We start from the raw sequence: 10,635 nt of genomic DNA on the forward strand, positions 1-10,635 counted from the left end.
TCAATCATCTTTAGGTGGGATTTCCCTCAAGGATTATCGTTTACTTTTAGAGGGAGGAAGATTAAAATCAGAACATTGGAAGACAGAGACAAATTTCTGAACCAGTACGGAGAAGACCTTCATAAAGGACTTGGATCATTGCCGGAGCCTGGAGCACCAAAGGAACCGGCACCCTTGGATGACAAAGTACCACCCCCTGAAAAATAACCAGATTTATACAGGATGTCTCTGCAACTTCTGAGCTGGAACATAAATGGCTGCAACATTCCCGAGAAAAGGAAGAAAATCTTTCACATATTAAAAAAGGAACAATTGGACATTATTTGCTTGCAAGAAACACATGTGACTAGGCTCCACAGAAAAATTCTGGTAAATAAAAGACTCGGCCAGGAATTTATATCTTCAGACAGAGTAAAGAAGAGAGGGGTGGTGATATATGCAAAGGAGAGCCTTTCACCCAAATTATTATTTAAAGATGAACAAGGCAGAATTTTGGCAGTCGAAATACAGCATCAAGGAGAAAAAATCTTGTTATTAGGAATTTATGCACCAAATGAAGGGAAATCGGAATTTTATAAGAAGTTGCATGAGAGCATGCTGGAATATCTGGACTTTGACAACATCATCATGATGGGAGATATGAACGGGATTGTATCAACTAACATGGATAAGTCGCAAAGTCAAAAAGTTACCAAAGATGGCAGACTACCAAAGACCTTTTTTGAAATGACAGACAACATGGACTGGATTGACATTTGGAGAACGAGAAACCCCTTGGAAAAGGAAGGAACATTCTTCTCTGAAGCCCATCTGACTTGGACAAGAATCGACCAAATATGGATTACTAGATGTCTGGCACCTAAGGTCAGAAAAGTGGAAATCTGCCCAAAGACCTGCTCCGACCATAACGCTTTGAAAATGGATTTGACATTACTACCAACCGGCTCCTTTCGATGGAAGATGAATGACAATTTATTTAGAGATCAGGAGATTATTAAAAAGGCCCAAAAAGTTTTGAAAGACTATTTTGAAATAAATTTGAACACAACGGTGGAAAAAAGAACAATTTGGGACGCAAGCAAAGCTGTGATGAGAGGGTTCTTAATACAACAGAATGCTATCAAGAAAAGGAAACAAAATGAAAAGAAAGATAAGATTTTGGGAAAAATAAAAGAATTAGAAAAGAAGCTAAGAGGAAACCCGAAGTCGCAGCCGATTCTGAGAGAAATTAAACTCCATCAGGCACAATATTCTAAACTGATAAATCAGGAAATAGAATGGAAGATTAAGTCAATGAAACAAAAAACGTTTGAATCGGCAAATAAATGTGGGAAACTGCTGGCCTGGCAGTTGAAGAAGAGACAAAAGTTGAATACAGTAACAAATTTAGAAATTGAAGGAAGAAATATTCAGAACCCTGTGGAAATCAGGAAATCTTTTCAGAAATATTTCAAGAAACTATATACTCAAGGGCCGCAAAATGAGGTTGAGATTGAACAATTTTTGAAAAAAAACAGTCTTAAAAAATTTACACAAGAAAATAGACTACTCCTGAACAGTCAAATAACACGACAAGAAATTGAACATGCCATTCAGAACATGAAGTTGGGCAAATCTCCAGGACCAGATGGTCTGACCTCCAAGTATTACAAGACAATGAGTAATTATTTGATTCAACCTTTGATGGAGGTCAGCAATGAAATTCTGGAGGGAAAGAAGGCGCCGGAATCGTGGAAGGAAGCTTTTATCACGTTGATACCAAAATCAGAAACTGAAAAGACACAACTTAAGAACTATCGCCCCATCTCCCTTTTAAATGTGGATTACAAAATATTTGCTGATGTTTTAGCAGGCAGACTTAAAAAAGTTCTGAATGAAGTAATTCATAAGGACCAGGCTGGCTTTCTCCCAGGTAGACATATGTTTGCAAACACAAGGAACATTATTGACATTTTGGAACTTTTGCAAACAGATATAAACACTAAAGCAGTGCTGATATTTATAGACGCGGAGAAGGCCTTTGACAACATCTCTTGGAAATTTATGAAGGGAAATTTAAAAGAAATGGGAGCGGGGCGGGGTTTTGAAAATGGGATTGATGCAATATATTCAGAACAAAAAGCTAAATTGATAGTTAACAATGTGGTAACGGAAGAATTTAAAATTGAAAAAGGAACACGACAAGGCTGCCCGATTTCCCCTCTGTTATTTATCTCAGTTCTGGAGGTGCTCCTGAACTTGATTAGAGGTGACCGGCTGGTGCAGGGGATTCAGGTCGGAGCGAAACAATATAAACTTAAAGCTTTCGCAGATGACCTAGTTTTGACATTGCAGGAGCCAGAATCTAGTACGAAAAGAGTATTACAACTGATACATGATTTTGGTCAGGTGGCAGGATTTAAGCTAAATAAGCAAAAAACGAAGGTGTTAGGGAAAAACATGACAGACACAGAGTCAGAACGGTTTCAGAGAGAAACAGAATTATCATTGGTGAAAAGGGTAAAATACCTAGGGGTTAATATAACAGCCAAAAATCTGAGTCTATTTAAGGATAATTATGAAAAATGTTGGTCTGAAATTAAGAGAGACTTGGAAAGTTGGGCAAAACTGAAGCTTTCTTTGTTAGGCCGAATTGCTGCAATTAAGATGAATGTGCTGCCAAAGATGTTGTTCTTGTTTCAAACATTGCAAATTGTGGACAAAACAGAGTGTTTCCGGAGGTGGCAGAGAGATATTTCTAAATTTGTCTGGCAGGGCAAAAAGCCCAGAATCAAGTTTAAGATACTAACAGACGCAAAGGAAAGAGGGGGCTTTGCCCTGCCAGACTTAAGGTTGTATTATGAAGCCGCAGCTTTCTGCTGGTTAAAAGATTGGCTACTTCTTGAAGACACTGATGTGTTAGATCTGGAAGGTTATAACAATGCTTTTGGTTGGCATGCATATTTGTGGTATGATAAAGTTAAGATCAATAAGGCCTTTAAGAACCATATTGTCAGAAAAGCAGTGTTTAATGTCTGGACAAAATACAAAGACTTACTGGAAAATAAAACTCCAAGGTGGCTCTCACCTTTGGAAGCTAAGGCCTGGAAAAGACCCAATATGGAAGCCTACTGGCCAAAATATTGGGAACTGTTAGAAAAAGACGGAGATAATTGGAAATTGCAGAGTATGGAGAAAATGAAGGATAAAGTGCGAGACTGGTTACACTACGCTCAGATTAAGGAAATTTTTAAAAGTGACAAAAAGTTAGGATTCCAGGTGGAGAAATCGAAGTTGGAAACAGAACTGTTAGAACCTAAGACTAAGGTACTTTCAAGAATGTATAACTTGCTGTTGAAATGGAATACACAAGACGAAATGGTTAAGTCGGCTATGATAAAATGGGCACAGGACATTGGGCATAACATTATGTTTGAGGACTGGGAAAGGTTGTGGACCACTGGGTTGAATTTTACTGCATGTAATGCTTTGAAAGAAAATGTAATGAAAATGATATATAGATGGTACATGACCCCAGTTAAACTGGCCAAAATATACCATTCGTCAGATAACAAATGCTGGAAATGTAAAGAAAATGAAGGAACATTCTACCACCTCTGGTGGACTTGCCCTAAAGTGAAGGCCTTCTGGGAAATGATATATAATGAGTTGAAAAAGGTATTTAAGTATACCTTCACCAAGAAACCAGAGGCCTTTCTCCTGGGCATTGTCGACCAGAAGGTGTTAAAGAAAGATAGAACATTTTTCATGTATGCAACAACAGCAGCAAGGATACTACTCGCTAAGAATTGGAAAACTCAAGATCTACCCACACTGGAAGAATGGCAGATGCAACTGATGGACTATATGCAACTGGCGGAGATGACTGGCAGAATCCGAGACCTGGGAGAAGAAAGGATGGAAGAAGATTGGAAGAAATTCAAGATTTATCTACAAAAATATTGTGATTTAATGGAATGTTAAGAAGGATGCTTGGTTATAAACAATTGGCCATCACTGAAATAGATCAGGATTTGATGATAAGAGAGATTAAGAGAAACAAATTTGCAGGAGAACTATTTTATTGTAACTAAATAAGTGGTCACAAAATTTGGAAATAAGATGATAATTTGCTTGACAAAAATTTATTAACGATGTAAATGGGAGCGGGAGGCGTGAGGAAGCTCAAGGATGACACGAAATTTTGTTAAAACAAAGCAATACTGTTTATTATTATTGTATTTTTTTTTTCTAAAAACCCTAATAAATATTTATATATATATAAAAAAATAAACTGTAGTGGTAGTGCAGGCCCCGCCCCCTAGGCCGGATGGAGTTGGCAGGAGAGGGAGCGGTCCTCCCAACACTCACGCAAGCAGCAGCAGCAGCAGCCGTGTCCCGGAAGCCTCTCTCAGGCCTCTTATGCTGTGGTGGTTCCACTGGTCTTTGCACTTTGGCATGATCTGAGCTGAAATTCTGGGTGTTGACATATTCCTTCTCTCTCTTGGCGAGGACGTGCTGGATGAGTCCCTCTCTCTGTCCGGACTGCGGATGTGTGGAAGGCACAAAGAGCTGGCGCATAGTGTGGGTCATTGGGGTTGCTTCTTGCTCATGCTCTCCTTGTCACGGATACGCCTCAGGGAGATGAGAACACAACTCAAGTAGTCCTTCAAAGCAAGGAGGCGGGAGGGCACAGTACACCTCTAAGGCAACTTACAGCCTGCTTGGTGGCAGCGGTGGGGGTGGAGGCTCCCCATTTGCTGATTCTGCAGGTTTCTTTCCTTCTCCATGAAGTTATCCTCGAATCCCAGAATTCCCGAGAGAGGAAAAGACTTCTGAGGTTAGAGAGGCTTGTCGCCGGAAATCACCCCCCCCCTCCATTAACACGTGTAACGCACAAGCACCACACTCACACATGCACGCATCTCCCCTCCCTGACCCCAGAGATGTCCCTTTAGAGGGCCATCTCTTAACAGCCTTCCGTAAATAAGGAAGCGCTAGTCTGACAGCTCTTCTCTACAGCGCTCCACATCGCCCTATCTTTATTGTGAGTAGACCGGCCGCCTGAACTTTAGGTCAAACGGCGGCCGCCTCAGCCAATCAACATTGCCAAACAGCGCCCCTTGCGGCGGCCACGCTGGTACTGCAGGCTGCAAGCGCCTTTTCCTCACCTTTTGACAGCTCTCGATACAATGTTTCCGAGTTTAATTGACCGTGACTGATGTAATCAAAATGTAGTAAGTAACTTCCGAAAGGCGAAAGTACTTTGAACTTCAAGGACAATATTCTTTATAAATTCACCAAAAATCAGCCGTACATCGGATTTTCACCGGACCACTTTTATTTTGCTACATATTACAAGGACTATCAAAGGGGGGTGACCTGATGTGGGGCAGCCATAATCCCTTGACCGAGCGGTCACGTAGTCAGCGGCCCTTCTCAGCGGACGTGACTACCTTGATAGCCATCATGATGGGCTCAGACAGAAGGCTATCAAGGACACAATAAACTGCACCCTTTAGTGTATTCCATGCGGACTCGCACAAAAGGACTCTGACCGGATTCCCCTCAGGGGGCAGGAAACTTCGCCCTTCTCTTTTGTTCTTGTAAATAACTCATATGGGGAGGGGAGAGGAGGCTCCGACCAGGTGTCAGGTCACTCAGATTACCTGTGTAGCCCCTCCTCGACTCCTCCTAATATTAATGTAATCATGATGTAAATGTGATGTAATTCTGGGGGTGTAGCATAGGGGATTAGCAACTAATAAAAGTTAGGGTCTCCCTTTGTTCGGGGCTTCCATCTTGCTTCACCTCGTGGGCGGTGGGAGTCCTGTCGCGACAGTCTTTTCTTGAATAAAGACCGAGCCTACTGGCTGCTGTTTTGCTCTGAATTGCTCTGGTCGGTGTCTTCATTTGTCCAAGAGAGCCCTCGGACTTTCCTGTAACAGGCTTCAGAACCGTTTGGGGAAGTTTCGGGAAAGGAACTTAGAAAATACTTAACTGCAGGAAAATGTTCCTGCCTCCCCACAGCACCACATTTGCCGGACAATTGCCTCTCAGCTTATGCATGTTTAGGAAGGATTGTGGAGGCAAGAGGTCCTCCCCTCAAGGCCTTTTCCTCTAAAGGAGGTAGACTGGTCTTCTCCAATCCTCTGGCCACTGCTGAGTTTTCCAAACTTGCTGGCATATTGCGTGTAGCACCTTAACAGCATCATCTTTAACAAAATTTAATAGTTCAGCTGGAATACCATCACTTCCACTGGCCTTGTTATTAGCAGTGCTTTCTAAGGCCCATTTGACTTTGCTCTCCAGGATGTCAGGCTCAAGGTCAGCAACCACACTACCTGGGGTGTATGAGACATCCATATCTTTCTGGTATAATTCCTCTGTGTATTCTTGCCACCTCTTCTTGACGTCTTCTGCTTCTGTGAGGGTCTTTCCACCTTTGTCCTTTATTATGGTACTCTTTGTATGAAATGTTCCTTTCATAGCTCCAGTTTTCTTGAACAGATCTCTGGTTCTTCCCATTCTGTTGTTTTCCTCTATTTCTTTGCATTGCTCGTTTAAGAAGGCCCTCCTGTCTCTCCTTGCTATTTTTTGGAAATCTGCATTCAATTTCCTGTATCTTTCACTATCTCCCTCGCATTTTGCTTGCCTTCTCCAAGTCCACCTTTCCTTTTGAAGCAAAATGTCATTGAAATGGGGGAGAAATGCCCTGCATGAAGTCTTGGGTTTGCAATTTGGGGAGAGGGAAGACTGTCTGCGGCGCTGGGGAGCAGGCAGGCTAGCGAGGCCCCCTAGATCTAGAGGCCCATGGCTTCTGCCTACTTAGCCTATACATAAATCCGGCCCTGCCTATGTCACAGTGAGCACAGGCCCATCGATCACGTGCAAGGCATTCTGCATGTTGGGAAGGAGCCTCCTGTTCTGGGCCAGGTGGAAGAGTGACACCAGCAGAAGACTGGGTGGTGGGGTCGAAGCTGATCCCGGGGAGCACGTGAGGAGTCAAGGCTTCCCGCATGAAGGCCTCGCTTCCCCTAGAAGTCCCTGCCTCCTGGTCTGTGTTCGCTTTCTTCTTCAGGTACAGCGCCAGCATGTTCTGGATGGTGCACCTGCTTTCGGGGGAGAGCTTGTCGAACTGGTCCACACTAGAAGAATAGCCATGAGACGGGTGAGACTCCTGCAAGGCGTCCCCAAAGTCAGGGGAACATAAGCGCATTTGAAGAGCCTTGCTGGCTCAGGCCAAGGCCCATTCAGTCCGACATCCTGTTGGCATGTAGTTGGTCCACCACAATTGCAAGATTATTGCATCCTTCAAGAATGGTGTGTCAAGCTCCATCTGAGTCATCATCCAGGCACGCTGTGGAGCTGCATGGATGAGAGATGGGCATCTTCGGCCAGTCAGGGCTGAAGAGCTGGCAAGATCCCCTGTACTGAGCCGGAAAGCAAACTCTTTGGCCTCCGAGATCTCTCCCGACTCTCAGCAGCCCTCACTGTGAGCCATACTAGAGGAATGTTGTCCTGCATTTGCTGAGCTACAACACAGGAGCGCACCCCCAGGGGGCCATGATGTGGTAACCCTGGCGAAGCATTGCAGAGCAACTGAGAAAGCAGAATGATGTTTGCGTGGACAGTCCATTAGAAAGCTGCACTATTATTGCATCGATAGCACATTGCAGAATACGGCCCCCCTCCAGGCAAAAACATCCGTCTGGCGGGACAGTAGCTTTGATTTCGGAGGTTGTGGTTTTACATCTTCCTATTTATTTATTTATTTATTTATTTATTTATTTATTTATTTATTCAAAATTATTTATTTATTTCATAAAATTAAACGCTGAAGAAGTGAATACCAGAATAGATCAGAACTCACTCCCAAGGTAAGGGGAAGAGACATGGCTAAGATGGCAGGACAGCTTACTCTATGGTGTTAACCCCTTCATGCACTAATTAGACTGAAGCATGTTGGTTATATGAGACTGGTTATCCCGCACAATATGCTCTCACACAACCCATGCCCTCCAACTGAAAACCCATTTCCTGGACAATATCAACATTGTGTTTTGTGCCTGTGAACTGCACAGTGCATATTTTTATTAGAAAAGAAAACAGCCCGGTGTTTCAGCTTCTCAGAGTTGTTTTATTCAGTGCGCTGCTACAGCTTGTCACACCCAAATCCTCCAAAGGAATCTGCCAAAGTGCTTTTCCAGGCAAAAGGGGGCAGAGGGAGAGAAACCAAGAACCTCAAATTCACTAGACCAGGGGTGGGGAATTGTGTGGCCCTCTAGATGTTGTTGGATTCCATCACCCCTGACCGTCAGCCATGCTGCCTGAGGCAGAAGGCCATTGGATCTGGCAATATCTGGGAGCCCACAAGATTCCCTGCCCCCGCCCTACACAAACAACCAGGCACTCAGCTGTGAGGCACACCTCTTACCGGAGGGAGGGTCACTCCAGAGGCAGCTGTGGCATGAGGGTGCTGGATCATGCCTTTGTGGGCCCATCTGAGGATTAAAGAGGACCCCCTAGGAAGCGTGCTTGGAGATCTTCCTTACCACGTGGCTCTCTGGCAAAAACACAACAGTACTAACGGCCATATGGAACCACACCTCAAAGCTGGATCAGACTTCCCAGATCCTGTAGCCTACATCAGGAGGAAGACTGGGGCAGAGGGGCCTAGAGTGGGAGTCAGAGCTGCTCTTAGGGCTGCATGTCTGAAGCATGGGCAGAAATCTTTGGGTGTGAGGTTGCATGGGGCTGTCTCTTTGTGTTTTGGTGATGCCAGGCCGCCAGCCAGCCAGAGGCAGGCAACCAACTGGCTTCAGGGGCAAGCTCCTTTGCAAAGCCAGTCTGATTTCACCAAATGCAATGGCAGAGTGACCATTCGGCCCGTGTTCTGCTTCGCTGTGAAATGGCGTGTGTTCCTCAACCCAGAGAACCTCTTGTTCAACGTCAAGCTGGTCTAAGGAAGAAAAGCATAAGAGTCAGTCTTGAATCCCCACACAGATGTGCTGGGAGATGCCTGCACACCGCACACGTAAAGCACATCTCCTCCCACCCACACCCAAAACGTCCTGGGAACAATGGTTTGTTAAGGGTGCTGGGAATCGTAGCACTGTGAAAGGAAAAGTAAGGTTCTTAGGATGCTTTGGAGGGGGTGGAATGTTGAATACACAGCGGCCACATGGACGGATGGACACACCCACACCCACACACCCCAGCATAGCTTCAGCGTTTAGCACCAAAAGTCTTCAGCCAGATGTCATGCAACCCTTTGGCAGGGGCAACTTATCATTTTATTGATTTTCCATAACAAAGAATTAAAAAGGCGGCCAATCTTGCAAAGGAGTGTTGCCATTTAAACTGCAGGTGTGACGTAGGAACCCGAACAAAGAGAAGGAACCAGCTACCCAGAGTCTGCTTCCGATTGCCCTTGTTCTCCACCTCCCTCTTTCCTAATCAGCCGCAAACAAGAGTTCAGATTTGAAAGCCTTGTTATCACCTCATTCCCTTCAATTAGCCAGCTGCTCTGGCAGATGACATCAGTTCCTTCCCGCTCCCAATATTCCTGCTCCTAACCTGGTTAGCCATAGCCCGGAAGCTGAATCTCAGGGGAACGCCTTTGGGCTGGGAAGGGCTCCTGGCCTGTGAGATGCGCTCAAAATGTAAAGATGCCTTCTTTCCAGGGAGCCAAGGGAGAAGGGGGGAATTTGAAATACCTCCCAAACTTCCCACGTCAGAGATGCAGGAGTTGCGTCACCTCCAACTTCCTCGGGGATGAAGCAGCTACGAAAAACGAAGCATCCCACCTGGGCACGGTTTCTGAGAGAGCAACAGCAGAAGACCCAGACTCTGGCAAGATGAGCATTTGCCCAGTGGATTCTGGCCGCTCCATGAGGGCAGACAGGGGATGGCTGAGGTGGCCGCCAGCCCCTTCCCACTCCTTCTCAGATACAGAACACATTTGCTCTGCCACTCCTTGGCTCTGGCGCCACCTACTGTTGGCCTCCTTGCCTTCCACCCTCCCAGTCCCAATGAGCACCATCCACCCCTGCTCCAGAGGCGCAGAGCAGTAGTTAGGTGATCTTGCGCCCCGGCAGAACCGTCCAGATTGCGCCCCCAGCCAGGGACAAGTTAGCTCTTCTTTCTGCCTCTCCTCCACCCCACCCCCCAACCATTCAATTCACCCTGGAAGTACAAGTATCAAAAAGTAAAATGTTAGAGGCTTCCCCCCACCCCATAGCAATATAATTGGATTCAGCTAGCTGGTCAGTCTACTTTCGGTTTCACTCCTGGCTCCTTGTTAAATTAATACTGCATCAGAAACTTCCCAAGCAGATATCCAAAGTTCTTTGGCATTTCTCCAGTTGTTAATGAGATGTCTCTTCTAGTCCAGGGGAGTCTTTTCATCTTCTTCCAGGAAACTAAGAGTCGAAAGCCTTGATTTTCCGTTTTTTTTTTCTTTTTCCAGTCATTTCCACAGTTAGTCATTATTAGAGTTATTAAAACCTTATTATATTAACAAATTTTTTAAGTCTCCCTTGCTTTCCTGGTGACCTTCAGCTTAAACACAAACTGCTCTGGAGTGAGAAAAACCCTTCACACTCCAAAAGCCCAGCTGGAGGGACCTGGAAGTGTGCGGGGAAGAGCAGTTTT

The 10,635-nt window shown here is 45.0% G+C and overlaps 1 pseudogene across 1 annotated transcript in view; it reads right to left on the minus strand.

The window, feature by feature from the left end:
- The window catches only part of LOC309361277 (inositol polyphosphate 5-phosphatase OCRL-like), a 32,499-nt pseudogene extending 25,172 nt beyond the window's left edge, over nt 1-7,327 (minus strand). The window contains exons 1-3 of the transcript in view: nt 7,289-7,327; nt 4,697-4,814; nt 4,420-4,614 (exon numbers count right to left, since the gene is read on the minus strand). The product of the transcript in view is annotated as an inositol polyphosphate 5-phosphatase OCRL-like (transcript). The remainder of the gene's footprint in view (nt 1-4,419; nt 4,615-4,696; nt 4,815-7,288) is intronic.
- Nucleotides 7,328-10,635: the final 3,308 nt, after the last annotated feature.

Source organism: Podarcis melisellensis (assembly GCF_964234715.1).
Source record: "Podarcis melisellensis genome assembly, chromosome: W".
Classification (NCBI taxonomy): Eukaryota; Metazoa; Chordata; class Lepidosauria; order Squamata; family Lacertidae; genus Podarcis; species Podarcis melisellensis.